General features: G+C 45.5%; 1 long non-coding RNA gene across 5 annotated transcripts in view; it reads left to right on the plus strand.

The window, feature by feature from the left end:
• Positions 1-289: 289 nt before the first annotated feature.
• LOC148001477 (uncharacterized) overlaps positions 290-15,898 on the plus strand; it is a 54,591-nt gene continuing 38,982 nt past the window's right edge. Inside the window, exons 1-4 of one of the 5 annotated variants that reach the window (XR_015637623.1) lie at positions 290-453; positions 10,497-10,532; positions 11,657-11,788; positions 12,301-13,616. This is a non-coding gene — a long non-coding RNA (uncharacterized LOC148001477). Of the gene's footprint in view, positions 454-5,952; positions 6,411-10,496; positions 10,533-11,656; positions 11,789-12,300; positions 13,617-15,898 lie in introns of all 5 variants that reach the window. The other 4 variants (XR_015637624.1, XR_015637621.1, XR_015637620.1 and 1 more) reach the window with 4 other exon arrangements.

Here is a 15,898-nt window from a genome sequence, read left to right on the forward strand (position 1 = left end):
TGGGTAGACAGCCTCAGTTTCTTACAAAAACCTCAAATGACCACCACATGGGCGTGCACAGACTGCCACACCCCTATCATCATTCTCCTCGAGGTCTTGTACGCCCAACAGGAAGGCAAAGTCCTGATTCTGAGTATCAACGATGACAAAACGTAGCTTTTCTGGAGGTTTATCATCATTCATACCCTTGGCTCTAGGCTGTCTATTGAAAAGGCAGCCAGCGAGCTTACCATTCCTCTTGGCAAACTCCAGTGCCAGCTTTATGGTTCTGCCAAGTTCTCTGGTAAACACTGGAGCAAAGTCCCATGGGTGGGAGAGGAAAATGCCCCATGTGTCTCCCGGAAGCTATGGAAACATGGCAGCCTGGAGCCATCTCTCATGAAGGGATTGTGTTAGACACGGCTCTGTGGAGATACCACAGAGAGGGCTGCCTTCTGTCCTCTCCACCTCAAGGTCAGAGAAATGCCACTTCTGAGTTCATCAAGTCCTGTTTCTCTCTTCCTCTTCCTCTTCTTGTTCCTCCTCCCAGCCTCTCCCCCAACCCCGCCTTTTTGATGTTTTGAGACATGTTATCTTGTTATCCCAGACTCACCTCAAATCTGCTATGTAACTGTGCATGAGCTTGAAGTCCTGGTCTTCCTATCTCATTACCTGGGTCGCAAACATCTTCTGAAGAGTTGTCACCTTGCTTGGTGTCTTCTTCCGATGACCTATTAATTCATGCACCAGAGAAGGGAAGTTAGGGGGTCACCACCCCATTATGCACCCCTCAAATACAGATACTGAATTCCAATCAGTGTCTTGCTTCTCCCTCCTCCAACCCCAGCCCTTGCTAGTCTTAGTTCCCATAGTCTTAATTATTATTATTGCTTTTCTGGTTTCGTAATGAGTAAAAATCTTGTCACCCTTTGACCCCGAGAAGTAGAAAATTCTTAGTTTTAATTTTACATGAAGAAATTTAATATAGGACAGGCAAGATAGATCAGCAGACAAAGGGCATTGCTTGATGACCTGAGTTCAGTCCCTAAGACCCACATGCTGGAAGGAGAGAAGTGGTTTCTACAGATCGTTCTATGACCTCCACACTATGGTGTGCACACATGCACAAGAGTGTTTTTGCGCGCGCACACACACACACACACACACACACAGAATAAGTGTAATTTCAAAGAATTTAAATTCAAACAAACATATGAACAGACATGGGTCATTTTTGTTCTGTAGACATTTTCATGATTCCTTTTCTTAAAGGGCAGTATAGCAGTTTTCTATGGAAAGCACATTTTGTGTGTGAAACATGAAAAAAAAATCTAATCCTGAGCTCTATAGCTGTCAGAGAAATGAATGGCTATTCTGTTTTGAAGCAGCACTCAACAAATACAAGGACTGGATATAATTCCTCTCCTGCTGGGCTCCCTTGTGAGTCTAGTGTGAAATAGGCAGCTGGAATAGTTTCTGTTCAAGGTCTGGTGCAAACTGCGGTTTCTGTACCTAAGGCTCAAAGTCCTACTGTTTAGGCCTGGAAGGTGTTCTGTGTACTCAGTGCTCAATGTGGAGAATTGCAATGTGCTTCTTTCCAAAGTCAGCAGAGTAAAAATGAGCAAAGGCGTTCCGTACCTTCCCAGTGCTGTCACCCATGACAAAATCCTGTGGCTGCCACCATGCCCTTGTAATATCAATCTTCTTCCTGTCTTCATGTTTACTGCTCTGTATATGAGTGGAATCACGCAACCTGTGACCCTTTTGTGTCTGGTTTTCATAGAGAGTAGTTTCAGGTTTGTGTACAAGGTAGCAAGTATCAGCACCCCATTCCTTTCGTGTCTTGACTGGAGGCTATTTATTCCACTGTGCGTTGCACCCATGGCTTACCACCGACAAGTACCTGGATTGTTTCCGTCTTTTAGCTCTCGTGATGGTGTCAACATAGAACGTTTGGGTGGCAGTATTTGTTTGAATGCCAACTTTTGATTTTTTTTTTTCAGGTAGAGTAGAATTGCTTGGCCAAAAAAAAATTTTTTATGTTCGATCTCTGAGTAACTGCCAAACTGTCTCGAAAAGGACAACCACAGCATTAATGACGTGAACTTGTGTTAGCATGGGAGGCAAAGGTCCCTGCTGGTGCAGAGACATTTCTCAAGAGTCAAAAGTCACATAGCCGTCAACAGAAAAAGTGTTTTCTCCAACTTCAGTTCCAGGACAGCCAGGATCAATGTCATGGAATTCCAGGGGAGGAGACACTTTACATCAAAGTCCAGTTATGTTTGTCTTGTCTCTGTTGTTCTCTTTTATTTATCGTTTTCTTCCTCCTCCTCCTCCCCCTCCCCCACTCTTTTCTTGATCCTCTGGAGACAGAGTCTCCTGTAGCCCAAGCTGGCTTTGAGCTATATAGGCTGGGTTGACTCTGAACCCTGCTTTCCCTGCCTCCACCTTCCAAGTATGGGAGTTACAGTGTTTTCCAGCCAGCCCACTCCTTGGCTCTAATATATTCCTGTTTTCTTCTTCTCCTCCTCCTCCTCCTCCTCCTCCTCCTCCTCCCTCCTCCCTCCCCCTCCCTCCTCCTCCTCCTCCCTCCTCCCTCCCCCTCCTCCCTCCCTCCTCCTCCTCCTCCTGTTCTTCTCCTTCTCCTCCTCCTCTTCTTCTTCTCCTTCTCCTTCTCCTTCTTCTTCTTCTTCTCCTCCTCCTCCTCCTCCTCTTCTTTCTTCTCCTTCTCCTTCTCCTTCTCCTCCTCCTCCTCCTCCTCCTCCTCCTCCTCCTCCTCCTCCTTCTTCTTCTTCTTCTTTTTTCTTGCTTGCTTGCATATGTGTGCTACATGGATGCCTGATGCCCATAGAGACCACAGTGGGCGTTAGATCGCCTGGGATTGGAGTTACCGTTATGAGCTGCCATGTGGGTGCTGAAAATGGAGCTGGGGCCTCTGCAAGGGCAACCAGTGCTTTCAACCACTGAGCCATCTCTCCAGCCCTGGTTACTTCTTCTAAACGTTTGTTCAGTAGCACAGAATTATTCATTGCCTTTGGCCACGTTGCTGTGTAATTGACCTCAAACCCAGTTAAGATAATTGCTTTCAGTGAAGGAGCCAAGTCTGCTGAGCTTCCTTCTGGGGAGACCTGAAAAGAAATGTGAGGTGTTGAGAGTCGGGTCTGCACCCATCTCATTCCTTCCTGTCACCCCAGGGGCCTGTGTGTTGAGCGTTTGACTAACTTTGACAAATTCACGGTTTAACTGCCACGTAGGAAAACACCTGCCTACCTTTTCAGAAACGATTACTCCGTTTCTGGCAAACTGACATAAAGACTGTTCTAACTTAGCTATCATAGTAGCCTTTCAAGAGCTCATGTCTGACTCTCTGCTCCCATTGACCTTGTCACTTAGGACATTCTCATCGACCTGTGTGAGGCCTGAATGATACGCAGCCCACACACCCATCCTGCAGTGCCAGTAACATCCTGCAGGAACAAATGAGAAATCCTGTAATTATCCACTTGATCAAGTCATGCTGGCTGGCCCTCGTGTGTCATTGAATTAGAACCCTAGCGGAGTTAGAACGGCATGAATCAGAGCCTAAATCCTTTCCCTGTCCTGGAGGCTTTCTCCAGGTTAGTATAAGTAAGATGGTGTCCAAATAACACACCCAGCAAATGAACTCACCATCACAAATCTTGCCGTGTTGTAACTCAGAATTACAAAGCTATCAGAGTCCAAGTGGCGTGGTTGCCATGGAGCAAGTCCTCAGGGAGCCCTAGATAGCTCAGTCTAAGAAGCACCCCTTGGCTGCTAATGCACTGCGTCTAGAATAGTTCAGCCCTGATCCGTGACATTATGCTGCCTGAGTCACATGCTTTGGGAAAAGATGACTTCAGGTTTAATTAGAAAGTTCAAAGGGGGACAGGGAAGTAGGGCAGCATGAAGCTAGGTAGGTGAAATCTTTGATCAGATGGTAGAGGGCTGGATTAGGCAGAACTAACTCTGTAGGGTCCTAGTTCCTTCCCATTGGAAAAAGTTCCCAAAGACAGAAGATCATGAATTCTTGTGAAGAGAGTATTATTGTAGAAATATTATAGAAAGTATTTCTGAAGTACAATATTTTTGAAACCTCAATTATACAAAATTGGTTGTAACACACAGTAGAAAACCTTCAGGCTCCAAACATACTAAGAAATCTTTGATTCACAGAAAAATTTGTATTTGAACTTTAGGTCTTAGGGGTGTGTGTTTCGTGTGTGTGTGTGTGTGTGTGTGTGTGTGTCTGTCTGTCTGTCTGTCTGTCTGTCTGTCTGTGTCTCTTTTTCTTCCTTGAGCACATGAGTTCAGGTGATTCGAATGTATGTCCTCACGCTTGAGAAGTAGTTTTCTCACCCACCGTTCCCTCTCCTGTCCCAACGCCGTATGACTTCACCTCTCTCTATCTCAGGATATAACTTTAAGATACCGGGCTAGTCTGACCCTTAAAATTTAATTAACACTTTTCAAGGACAGGAAAAATTAATCTTTACATGACAGTCAGCATTTATTACTTAGTAATTTATCCCCTCGAGCTGTTGCAAAACATTTGTGGAAATGTACCTGATCCGAATTAATAACATGAAGCAATGGTTTTGGATGTTGCCCGGAACCACTGCTCATATAAAGCCGACGAGGTCCCACAGCGCGTTACAGATGTCAGGTGATATTCTTACCTTGGGCACATGGGGCCCCTTTGCTTGCCAAGGGAGAGGGTGAGTTCTTGGTAAGCCTGCAAAGCTCATATGACTAATGAGAGCTTATTTGGCTCCTTGTAAGATTCCAAAATAGGAACCACAAGACCACATCAGCTTTGTAAAGGATCCATAAATTATTCTTGTCTCTCCAACATGGAAAACCGTTGCCAGGATCTGAAGGAAACCAAACATCTAGAGACTCCCATCAAGTCATGCCTTTTAGCCCCAGCCAGCAGTTCCAGGGAAATTTGTGGAACTTCTTTGTATCATTCTCAAATGATCAGGAATGTGTTTCAGATTCTACAAACAAATTCCTTCTGACTTGCCAGACACTTTTACCTAGCTGTTTAGAACAAATTCCTTCTGTAACCCATACATACCCAGCTTTTCAGTTTTTGTCAATGCAAAACGTTCTCCAGTTCATACCAAAACCATCCTAGCATTCTCTGCTATCAGCCCTCCCTCGTGAGAAAATTCTCTCTGGAGCTCTGCTGGTGTGACTGACTCTAAACCAGAGCTCTCCCAGGCCTCCTTTCCCTTTAACCTTCTCAGCGTTACATTTAGAGAATTCTTTCAAAGACACGTTTCTCCCCACCGATGCCCACTGTTCGGTTTCCCTGGACTTCGTTTTAGGAAGGTGATCCTTTTTCCTTTGGTCTAGAGAGAGCATCGGGATAATGAATGTGCTCTAGGGTAGGGTTAGAATGCAGACAATCCCTTTCGGACCTATGGCTTCCTTGCCTGGAGTTCCTTACCAAGACGCGCTTGCTTTCTTCTCTGGACTGTTGCTTTCTCTGTTTCCAGACAAAACCAGAAGGTTGTTCTGTCACCTTAGGGACGGGTCAGCCCCAGTCTGAGCCTGACTCAGACTTCCCCACACTTCAAAGCACAGTGGTAATAGGCCCTTGATCCAAGAGGAGAAAAACCCTACTCCTCTGTGGGCTCTATTTTCAGTCCATTCTGTGGGTTTGTGCAGTGGACATGTTCCCTCTTTTCGTGGAAAAGCCGGCTTCGCTTCAGCCATTCAGCCCAATAGGTTCCCATTGGTCCCCAAACCCTCTGATATTGGCCTGTTTCCGAGAGCCGCTGGTACTCTTCCACCTCTGGTGTCTTTGTGCATTTGTTCTCACCTTTGCTGCAGGGTCAGTGAGTGTCCCGGGGTTCTCTATCAGTCTGTGGAGAGCTGTAAAGTTCCTTACAGGTAGTGGAGAGTTGTTAGCCGTTCATTCTTTATAAGCCACTGCGTTGTTTACAGAAATCAGGGGGAGCATCTGGACTCAGTAACGAGAAGCTGCTACTATCCCATAAACTTGACATTGGACTGGAAAGAGTTTTACCAGAACTGAGAAACTATGTGAAGACGGTTTCTGACAAGAATATTGACCTTTGGAAGTCGAATCCCCCAACCCTGGGCACTGCGGCATCAAGAGAGCTGGAGAATAAATATTCAGGGCTCCTTCACCTCCGCTGTCCACAGCACCCCTCATTTTCACCCACTCTGAACCAGTGCTAACGTAGAAAGCCGGAGTACCAACAGCAGTCCTAAGGGTCAGAGCATCTCCCGGGTCAGGGCAGAGCGAAGGCCGTAGTCAGTCAGTCTGGAGGAGCAAAGGAAGAGGCCAGGAAGATGTCTAACACAGTTGTGAAACACAACAGTTTTACTTTTTTATTTTTAAAAGTTTTTATTTTTAAAAGTGTCAATAATGTTCTAAGGTAATGTATGGATTAGACCACTTGAGTTACCTCATGCTTGTCTCTCGGTTTTAACTTGAACTATGTATCTGTCTCCTAAGCCACTGTTTTTCTAAACTCAGGAATTCCCCCATAACTTTTGCTACTATGTAATCAGCTGAAGACCTTTCTCTTCAAAACATTTCTTGTCCATCTCTGTTCATTCTCACTTTCTCTCAGGAATGGGAATGCAACATTTTATCCTAGAGTTGTACATCCTAAGGCAACAATGGAAAAGTGCTAATTCAACCATGAGAACTTAAGAGAAACAAAATTAAAATAAGGTTTAGGGAAATAGTACTTACAGTGGAGGTGAAATCTGAAGCAACTGTAAATTAGGTCATTAGGAATTAGCAGGACCATGAACTGAAACTCAGCAGGGTAGGGGGAAAAGTCCCTGTGGTTTCAATATTGCTTTTGCTGGCTTTCAATTACTCCTATTATGGGGAATGTTTTTGCATAGCACAAAAAGCACCTATGACTAGGTACAAATGTATATGAATCTATGTAATAGAATTCTAAATGCGATACCACCAAAGCTCTGCATAGGTGTGGGAGAGAGGATGAGGGTGCAGGAGGAACGAGGCTGCCAATTCTTCCATTCTGTCTTCGAATGGGATAGATTAACTTGGACGAAAATACAGGGTGAGATATGTAAGGCAAAGTTAGCGCGCTCTAAAGGTGGACATCAAAACACTATTTTGTAGCTTGAGGGATCGAATGTAGGTCTCACATGTGTTGGGTGAGCACTATTACTGAGCCCTGCCCCCTATGGCTCTGCAATGTCTCTTACAGTGTCTGACTCTCTGCTTTCTTGCATGCTTGCTTTGATGACTCATGTGTTTTGAGACTAGACAGAGGAGGAAAAGAATTTTAACACGTTGCATTATGAAGTAAAAATCAGAAGATGAGCAGGGTGTGGTGAGCACATGCCTTTTATCTCAGCATTCAAGGGGGAGGAGGAGGAAAGGGAAGGAGAAGGAGGGGAGGAAGGGGAGGGAGAGGAGAGGGAGGAGGAGAAGGAGGGGGAAGGGGAAGAATGGGAGGAGGGGAGGGGGAAACGGAGAAGGAGGGGGAGAAGGAGGAATGGGAGGGGGAAGAGGGGGAGGAAGAAGAGGAGGAGAAGGAGGAAGAGGAGGAAGGAGAGGAGGAGGAGGGGAAGGAAGAGGAAGGGGAGGGGGAGGGAGAAGAAGAGGAGGAGGAAGAGAAGGAGGAAGAGGAGGAAGGGGAGGAGGAGGGGAAGAAAGAGGATGGGGAGGGGGAGGGAGAGGAAGAAGATGAGGAAGAGAAGGAGGAAGAGGAGGAAGGGGAGGAGGAGGGGAAGGAAGAGGGTGGGAGGGGGAGGGAGAGGAAGAAGATGAGGAAGAGAAGGAGGAAGAGGAGGAAGGGGAGGAGGAAGAGGCAGACAGATTGAAGTTCAGGGCCTGCCTGGATTGCACAGTAAGACCATGGCAGAAAGAAAGATTGCTGAAGAGAAGAAAAGTATACAGCACGGAAACAATAAGATTCTTCATTCCATCTTTGATTTCTCTATGCAGTTGCCTTGCTATGAAGCTGTCTCATATTGAGCCTTTCCATTCTGCCCTCCACCTTTATTAGTGCACTTGGTTCTAGCACAAGCTATCCCACACCAGGCAGAACCTCCCCGCTTAAGGCATAACATCGCACCTCTCCTTCAAAGCCTTTGGAGGCTCCCTGGTGGGTTTGGTTTTGTTTGTTTTTACTATCTACCCCTTTTTCCTGTCTTTTGAGAGCTTCTACCATATACTGCTTCCGCAGGTGATTTCAGCAAGATGCATATTTTTATATAAAAACAGTAGAAACATTTCTGCAGTCGAGTGCATCCTAGATAGATCCAGTCTCCGTGACTTTCAGTACACTTTGGCTCCTGGATCCTTCTGTTACAGTAACAGGACTTCTCTACTGCCCAAAGACTCACTCTTTCACAACTCTGTTTGGTTTTCTATCTATCTACTTCATTCTCCCTGCCCCCTTCCTAACTTGGTCTGTGAAATCCATCCTATCTTTAAGGTGCAGCCCTGAGGGGTTGGTTCAAAGAAAGTTTTGCTCACCCGGCCAGCCTGGCCAGCCTTGGAGGACTTGCGGCTCCTGTAACTCTAGTATCTTACATTTCCTTTCAGTTTAATACTTATGCATTTGATCGTCCTGTCCTCTGAGGAGCCCCGAAAAGTGCTCGAGGGCTTTTAGGATTGCAACTGAAATTTCAGGATTCTATGAAAAACATGTTTGTTTCTTAAAACAAACAAGATATTTTTGAACAGATTCTTTGCCTGCTTGCTTGCTTTAAATCTAAGCAGTATTTCTGAGCTCAGGAAGAATCCTGCTCAGAGCTGCCACCTTACGGTAGCCAGCGCCTCAGCAATGAGGCCATGTAAGGGTGTAAGGCAATGGGGAAAGAGGGAAGCCCTCCGGAAGCTCCTTTGGGAATGAGGGTGGGGGCTGACAGGAGTGGCCACTCCTGGGAAGGCGGCGTTCCTTGGGTTCTAGGCGCGGCCGTGGAAAAGGTCAAGAGAAGAATGTCGTTTAGGTGGCCAGCCTTCTTCACTAGACATGAATCACTGTGAGGTCTTGGGATGGTGAGGCCAAACGAAGTTAATAGCTTCCCTTGGGAACTCCAGATTGGACAGGAAGTCCAAAACAGGTCTGCACATGCGCTTATGTGGCGGCACCAAATGTGACCCAGACCTGTTGGAGGGCACAGCCTGGAAAAATAGAGGCATGCATGCAAAGCATTGCACGTAGCAGATTCTTCTTCATCACAGCTAACGTGGAGCACCCTGCATAAGTCATACATGACGAATCTTTCCCGTAATGGTGACTTTTCTTCTTAGCAAAGTTGTGAGCTCACTGAAAATAAAAATCTATTCAAGTATCCTCTGGCTATTGCCAGGGTCTTCTGGGACTAAATTTAAAATGATTTGTAAACCACACCCACGCCTTTTTAAACCCTAGCACTCAGGAGGCAGAGGCAGGTGGATCTCAGTGAGTTGGAGGCCAGCCTGGTCTAGAAAGCAAGTTCCAGGGGCTGGAGAGATGGCTCAGTGGTTAAGAGCACCCGACTGCTCTTCCAGAGGTCATGAGTTCAATTCCCAGCAACCACATGGTGGCTCACAACCATCTGTAAAGAGATCCGATGCCCTCTTCTGGTGTATCTGAAGACAGCTACAGTGTACTTATATATAATAAATAAATAAATCTTTAAAAAAAAAAAAAAAGAAAAGAAAAGAAAGCAAGTTCCAGCACAGCACAGCCCGGAGTTGTTACACGGAGATTGGGGGAAGGAGATGATTTATAAATTTGTTGCAGACAAATGACATTTTCTGTAAGGGCTATTCAGTTACTCAACTTGGCTTTCCATGCATAACGTCTTCTTCCTCAGTCTTTTCAGACGTTCTGAGGGAGTAGATTTGAGAAGTTAGAGGTTCCTGCCTGAGCCCAGCACTCACTCTACCACCTGCCTCGTCCTCACTAATGGATTTGAAGCTCATTTTCTCCGGAGGCAAAATGGTCCTCATCGTAGATCTGGACACGTCCTTTGAAAGCTGTTTTAGTGTGTTACTCTCTTCACCTTTCACAACAGAAAGCCCTGCACAAAGGTCACACTGGTTGATCTTGTTTTACTCAAATAATTTTGTCTTAAAAAACCACCGTCCTCATTAAATTAGCATAAATATTTATTATGGAAAATGTAGGAAATATAGGAAAATATAACAAAGTAATTACCGTAACTGCTTAGAGGTACTATTATTAATATTACAATATATTTGTTTAGCCTTGCAATAATTTTTCTTTCTATAATTATATACTCTTTTAAATGTTTGCTATTGAATGGGAATTAGACTTTTCAAGCTATTTTATCTTAGTTGTTAATGTGTATGTAGTATGTGTGGGTACGTGAATGCATGTTTGCATGTGTAGGAACACATGTATGTATAGATGTATGTGCATGCATCTTGTGTTCAGCCTGCTTTTAAAGTCTATTTTTCTCCCATAATAATCAATAATTGACGTTTACTTTTTTTTTTTTTTTTGGGTTCTTTTTTTCAGAGCTGGGGACCGAACCCAGGGCCTTGCGCTTCCTAGGTAAGCGCTCTACCACTGAGCTAAATCCCTAGCCCCTGACGTTTACTTTTGTTATGCAACAGCCTACAGAGTGAGCTCTGACACAAGCTCATCTGCATTTGAATCTTGACTATCATTTGACCCTTGGACATGCCCTTTACATGTGAAATAATTACAAATTCCTCAGCTGTAAAGTTGGGGCCACAAATAATTCCTATTCCATACAATTGTGAGTCTCACGTGAACATTTGCCAAGTGCTAATAGAGGTACTTGGCTAAGAGGAAGGGCTTTCTCGGGTCAGCAACAGTGATTATTACTCCATTTTTGTTGTTGTTATTGTTGTTGTTTGTTTGTTTGTTTACATTTGTTTAAAGACTAGGTAGGATTTCATGGTTTGGATGGAGCCCAGTGCAAACATTATTGGGTAGTTGTTGAAGAGACATAAGAAGCTTCGAAAAGGGGCTGGAGAGATGGCTCAGTGGTTAAGAGCACCCGACTGCTTTTCCAGAGGTCATGAGTTCAATTCCCAGCAACCACATGGTGGCTCACAACCATCTGTAATGAGATCCGATGCCCTCTTCTGGTGTGTCTGAAGACAGCGACAGTGTACTTACATATAATAATAAATAAATAATTAAAAAAAAAAAAAGAAGCTTCGAAAAGAAAGCTTCCAGAAAATGGTGGATAAACCGTAGTGAGACAAACATCCTTTTCCATCACATTTCTGTGTTGACTTTATTGTGCATATTTAACATATACAATGTGCTATAGAATAATGTATACGTGTAATGAAATAGGTATTACAGTAAAAAGAATTTAACATAGTCTTCACCCAACAGTTATTGGTTCATCTTTCCCTTCTCCATATCGAGAGAGGCTATAATCACTTAGTAAAATCTCGGAATACAATACCCTGTCATTGATTCTGTTATTCCACATCTTTCTACTTGTCTTATAACCCCAGAAGCCTGTTCTGCATTCTGGACCCAGGTCTCTTCACTTCTTTCCCTCCTCTCCACCCTGGGAGCCACCATCACTCTCTCTCCCTCTACATGTTTGGTATTTTGCTTTAGATTTCACATATAAATGAAATACGCTATTTTTTTTTCTTTCTTGACTTATTTTATTTTATTATGTCCCCCAGGTCCTTCCACATTGTGGCAACTGGCAGAAACTTCTTTTCTAGGCTGAGAAACATTCCACTGCATACACTGATTACTGCTTCTTTTTTGTCCCTTAACATTGGCAGATGGGTTGTTTCTATACGCCAGCTGTGGTAAGTGTGCAGCAGTGAAAATGGGAGTCCACCTAGATATCTGTGCTTCCCCACTGTGTATCTATAGCAGAGTGCACGAGAGCGTGCCACAGAGGATGCTGGGAGATGAGGGAGATCAATTTTACTTCAGTGACTTTGATCTTCAAGTTACCTGGAAAGCCGATAATCAGAAATTACTTCTATTTTCTGGTATCATACAACCAAATATCCAGTGGTTCTTTCTAAGTTGGATCGCTAGTAAGCCTATCTTCAGATTCTGGTTGTAGATGTATCTGTGGTTCTCCACCAATGTCTGCCATGGAGTGACCCACCCCGATGGCTCAGTCTGAGGAAGCTTGAGTAGCTACTTTATGAGTCCTAGAGCCACTGTGTTTTCCAGACTGGTGATGATGGAGGTCCTCATGCTCTCCTCGAGTAGAGAGGAGCAGGAACCCCTGGGGTCTGGGTCCTGGTCATTTACCTGTCTGTAGTTAAGAGAATGGTTGTGATACATTCTGGCTTTCTTCCTACAGATGGAGAGATGTGACTAGACGGAAAAACCTTAAGCAACAAACAGCTGTGGGATTTCATTTAGCGAGCTCGAATCTGCAGCTGTTAACCCACGCTTCTGAGAACAACAGCTGTATTTGCCTGTGTTCTCGCTTTTCTCTCTTTGAGCTGTTCTCTGGCTTTCAGAAGTTGGCTTGTAACTTTTGACCAGATGGAATTCGAGCCCTTCTCCAGATAATCTGTGTTTTCCCTGACCTTTCTTATCTTGAACTTTGATGGGTTAAACTTTGAAAGTCAGTTTGCTATTAGTCAGAAAGGCCGTGTGCTTCCTTCTCTCTCCCGTTAACTAACAGCATCTGCACGGCTCTCCCTGGTTCCTCTTTAACTGGCCAGATTGTTTCACTTCCTTCCCTTTGCTTCTCACTGTGATAGAACACGGAGTGGAAGCCCCGGTGCTTCCTCAGATTTTCAGGACATAGAGATAGAATACTTTTGGAATCAATAGTATCACAATCTTTGTTTAAGGGTGGACTTACCGAAGTCAAGAGTCATTTTTATTCAGGGCTGGGAATTGTCTCAGTCAGAGTTCCTACCATGACCAAAGCATGTGGGAAGAAGGGCTTCATTTCTGCTCACAACTCTCAGCTCCCATCACTGAGGGAAGTCAGGGCAGGAACTCAAGGAGGTCACAAACCTGGAAGCAGGAACTGATGCGGAGGCCCTGGAGGATGCTGCCTACAGGCTTGCTTCTCACAGCTTGCACGACCACCTGCTCCTGGGTGACACTGCCTAGAGCAAGCTGGCCCCTACCACATCCATCACCGATCAAGAAAACACACTACAGGCTTGCTAACAGTCCAGTCTGGGTCAAGGGGGAGGGGACATTTTCTCCACCGAGGCTCCCTCTTCCTAAATGGCTCTAGCCTGTGCCCAGTTGACATAAACCAGTCAGCACAGAAACACAGCTCAGTAGGTACAGTACTTTTCCAGCATACATAAAACTCTGGGTTCAGTTATTAGCTTTACGTAAACCGGGCATGATCACATATGTTTGCAACGCCAGAGCTTGGGGAGGTAGAGGCAGGAAGCTCAGATGTTTGAGGCCATCCTTGATATCAGAATGAGTTTAAGGTTAGTTAGACTTCGGTATGTGAGACCCTGTCTCACAAGAAAGTGGTTTTTCAAAACCGTCTTTTCATTTAAATAGCGAAGACTTGGCTTGTGACCCTTGAAGAGAAGGAGAAAAGATTTCCACGTCAAGGAAAATCGTGAAATGTCTCTCGGTGGCCGGTTCTCAGGACCTGTGGTTTTAGGGCTGACAACACCAATCTTTTCAAAGGTCTGTGCTTTTCCTGTAACATCGTCACCCCATATTTCAGGTTAAATTACAGCATGAAGCATTGATCTGTGCTAAATGGCTTCCGGAAATTCTTTCACTAGTCATCTTTCAGAGATGTTATTAGGAAGGTAACTCTAAATCATAAAAGCCGCGTGTATTTATATATCGTTTAGCTTCTGTCGGGCTGTGTCCCGGCTATTGGTAGAGACCTCAGGCCCGGCTGGTGCCACTGATGCTTGCTTTGGAGACACCGCACTGGTTGCGCTGAGCCGGTGCGGGTTGGGGGCGTGGCTGAACTGGTGTGTGCGGGGGGGGGGGGGGGGGGGGTCATGGTGGGTCGGGGGAGTGGGGGACTGGTTAGTGAACAGAGTGCAGGGCAGTCTCTGGTGGTGAAAGCTTTGGAAGGGCGTTCTCTTCCCAGGCACTGTTACAACTCTTGTGACAGATGCTCTCAGACAACAGGAGTCATTCTCTCACACCTTTGTCTCTTCCGGAATAGGATCTTACGCACAGTTTTGGAGTGGGTTTGGTCTGACACCAGGTGCCACCTATTGGTTTGGCCTGAGATGCCTCATCTACAGGGAGAGGGGCTGGAGCGCTGTGTGACTAATGGCCCCAATGCTCTCTGGGAGGGGTGAGCTGTGACTACGTGACAGGGGCCTGGTGCAGGGAGCAGGTGAAGCTCCTCCCATCCCTTCAGGGTCCCTGGGGCTTCAAGCCTTTAGCTAGATCTTATCAGGTTTCCTCTCACGGTCCACTGCCCCACAAGCCTCTATTACTAAGTTTCTCTGTTGAAACAGTTTTGCTGAAAGAGGCAGAATATGGAAGAATTAAAAAAAAAATACAGTAAGATAAGTTAGTACGAAGCACTGTAAACGAGACAGAAAACCCGTATTAATTTTTATGAAGTAATATTAGCATATGCACATGAGTCAAACAGCTCCTGATTTTCAGAATACTTCTTAAGCATCAGGGAAACTCCATTAATCCATAACTTACTTAAACAATTGCAAAACCCTCCAAAATGTAATAGTGTTTTTGACTCTAACGGTCCTCCGCACTCTCCGTAGTCGCTTTGAGCAGATGAAGCTTCCAAGAATGGTTGAGGTCATTTTTTGTCAGTGCCTCTCCCTCTCCCTCTCCCTCCTCTCCCTTTCCCACCCTGTTCTCTCTCTCTCTCTCTCTCTCTCTCTCTCTCTCTCTCTCTCTCTCTCTCTCTCTGGGTGTGTGTGTGTGTGTGTGTTTGTGTGTGTGTGTGTGTCTCCCGATGTAAGCCTCATTGTCCTGGAACTCACACGCAGACCAAGCTGCCCTCAGGTTTATAGCAACCTGCCTGACTGCTGGGATAGAGGTATGGGCCACCATGCTTACCCATCCCAGGCATTTGTTTCTTTCCTTTTTCTTTTTATATGCTTACTTTGTTTGTTCATTTACCTCCCAAATGCAGTTTCCCCTCCCTCTTCTCCTTCCAGTCTCTCCCACGCACTGACTCTCTGTCCCCTCCCCATCCAGTCCTCCTCTGTTTCTCCTCAGAAAAAAGCAGGTCTCCCATGGATATCAACCAGCGTGGCCTATCAAGTTGCAGCAGGACTAGACTATTCTCCTATTAAGGCAGCCCAGTAGGAGGAAAGGGTTCCAAGGCAGGCAATAGTCAGGGACAGCACCCGCTCAACTGTTAGGAGCCCCACAAGGAGACACAACTGTTACGTGTGCAGAGGGCCTAGATCAGCCCCATGTAGGCTCCTTGGTAGGCTGTAGAAGCCCAGGTTCCGTGGACTTTCTTGTGGTGTCCTTGACCCATCTGGTTCCTATAACGCTTTGTCCCCCTCTTCCACAGGACTCCCCAAGCTCTGCCTAATGTGTGGCTGTGGGTCTCTGCATCTGTTCCCAGCAGGTGCTGGGTGAACCCTTTCTGAGGTCATTTGGGCTAGAAGCCAATCTATAACAAAATATCATTAGGAATTATTTCATTGACGTTTTCCTCTCGTCGTTGTTTGTTCTGTCTGCCGTTGGTGTTTGCTTCTGTCCTAGGACTCTGAGCTATCCAGCTTCTGATTCCTGTCCTCTGTGCATCATCAGGGACGGATTCTCTATCACAACATGGTCCTCAAGCTGGACCGGTCATCGGTTGGTCAGCCTGCAATATCTGTGTCATCCTTACCATCATATGTTGTGGGTGGGACAAATTGTTGGTTGAAGGTTTTGAGGCTGGGTTGGTGTCCCAGTCCCTTCATTGGAAGTCATGCCTGGTTACAGAAGATGGCCAGTTCAGACTTCATATC

Source organism: Rattus norvegicus, chromosome 14 (assembly GCF_021556685.1).
Source record: "Rattus norvegicus strain SHRSP/BbbUtx chromosome 14, alternate assembly SHRSP_T2T, whole genome shotgun sequence".
In the NCBI taxonomy this organism is placed as follows: Eukaryota; Metazoa; Chordata; class Mammalia; order Rodentia; family Muridae; genus Rattus; species Rattus norvegicus.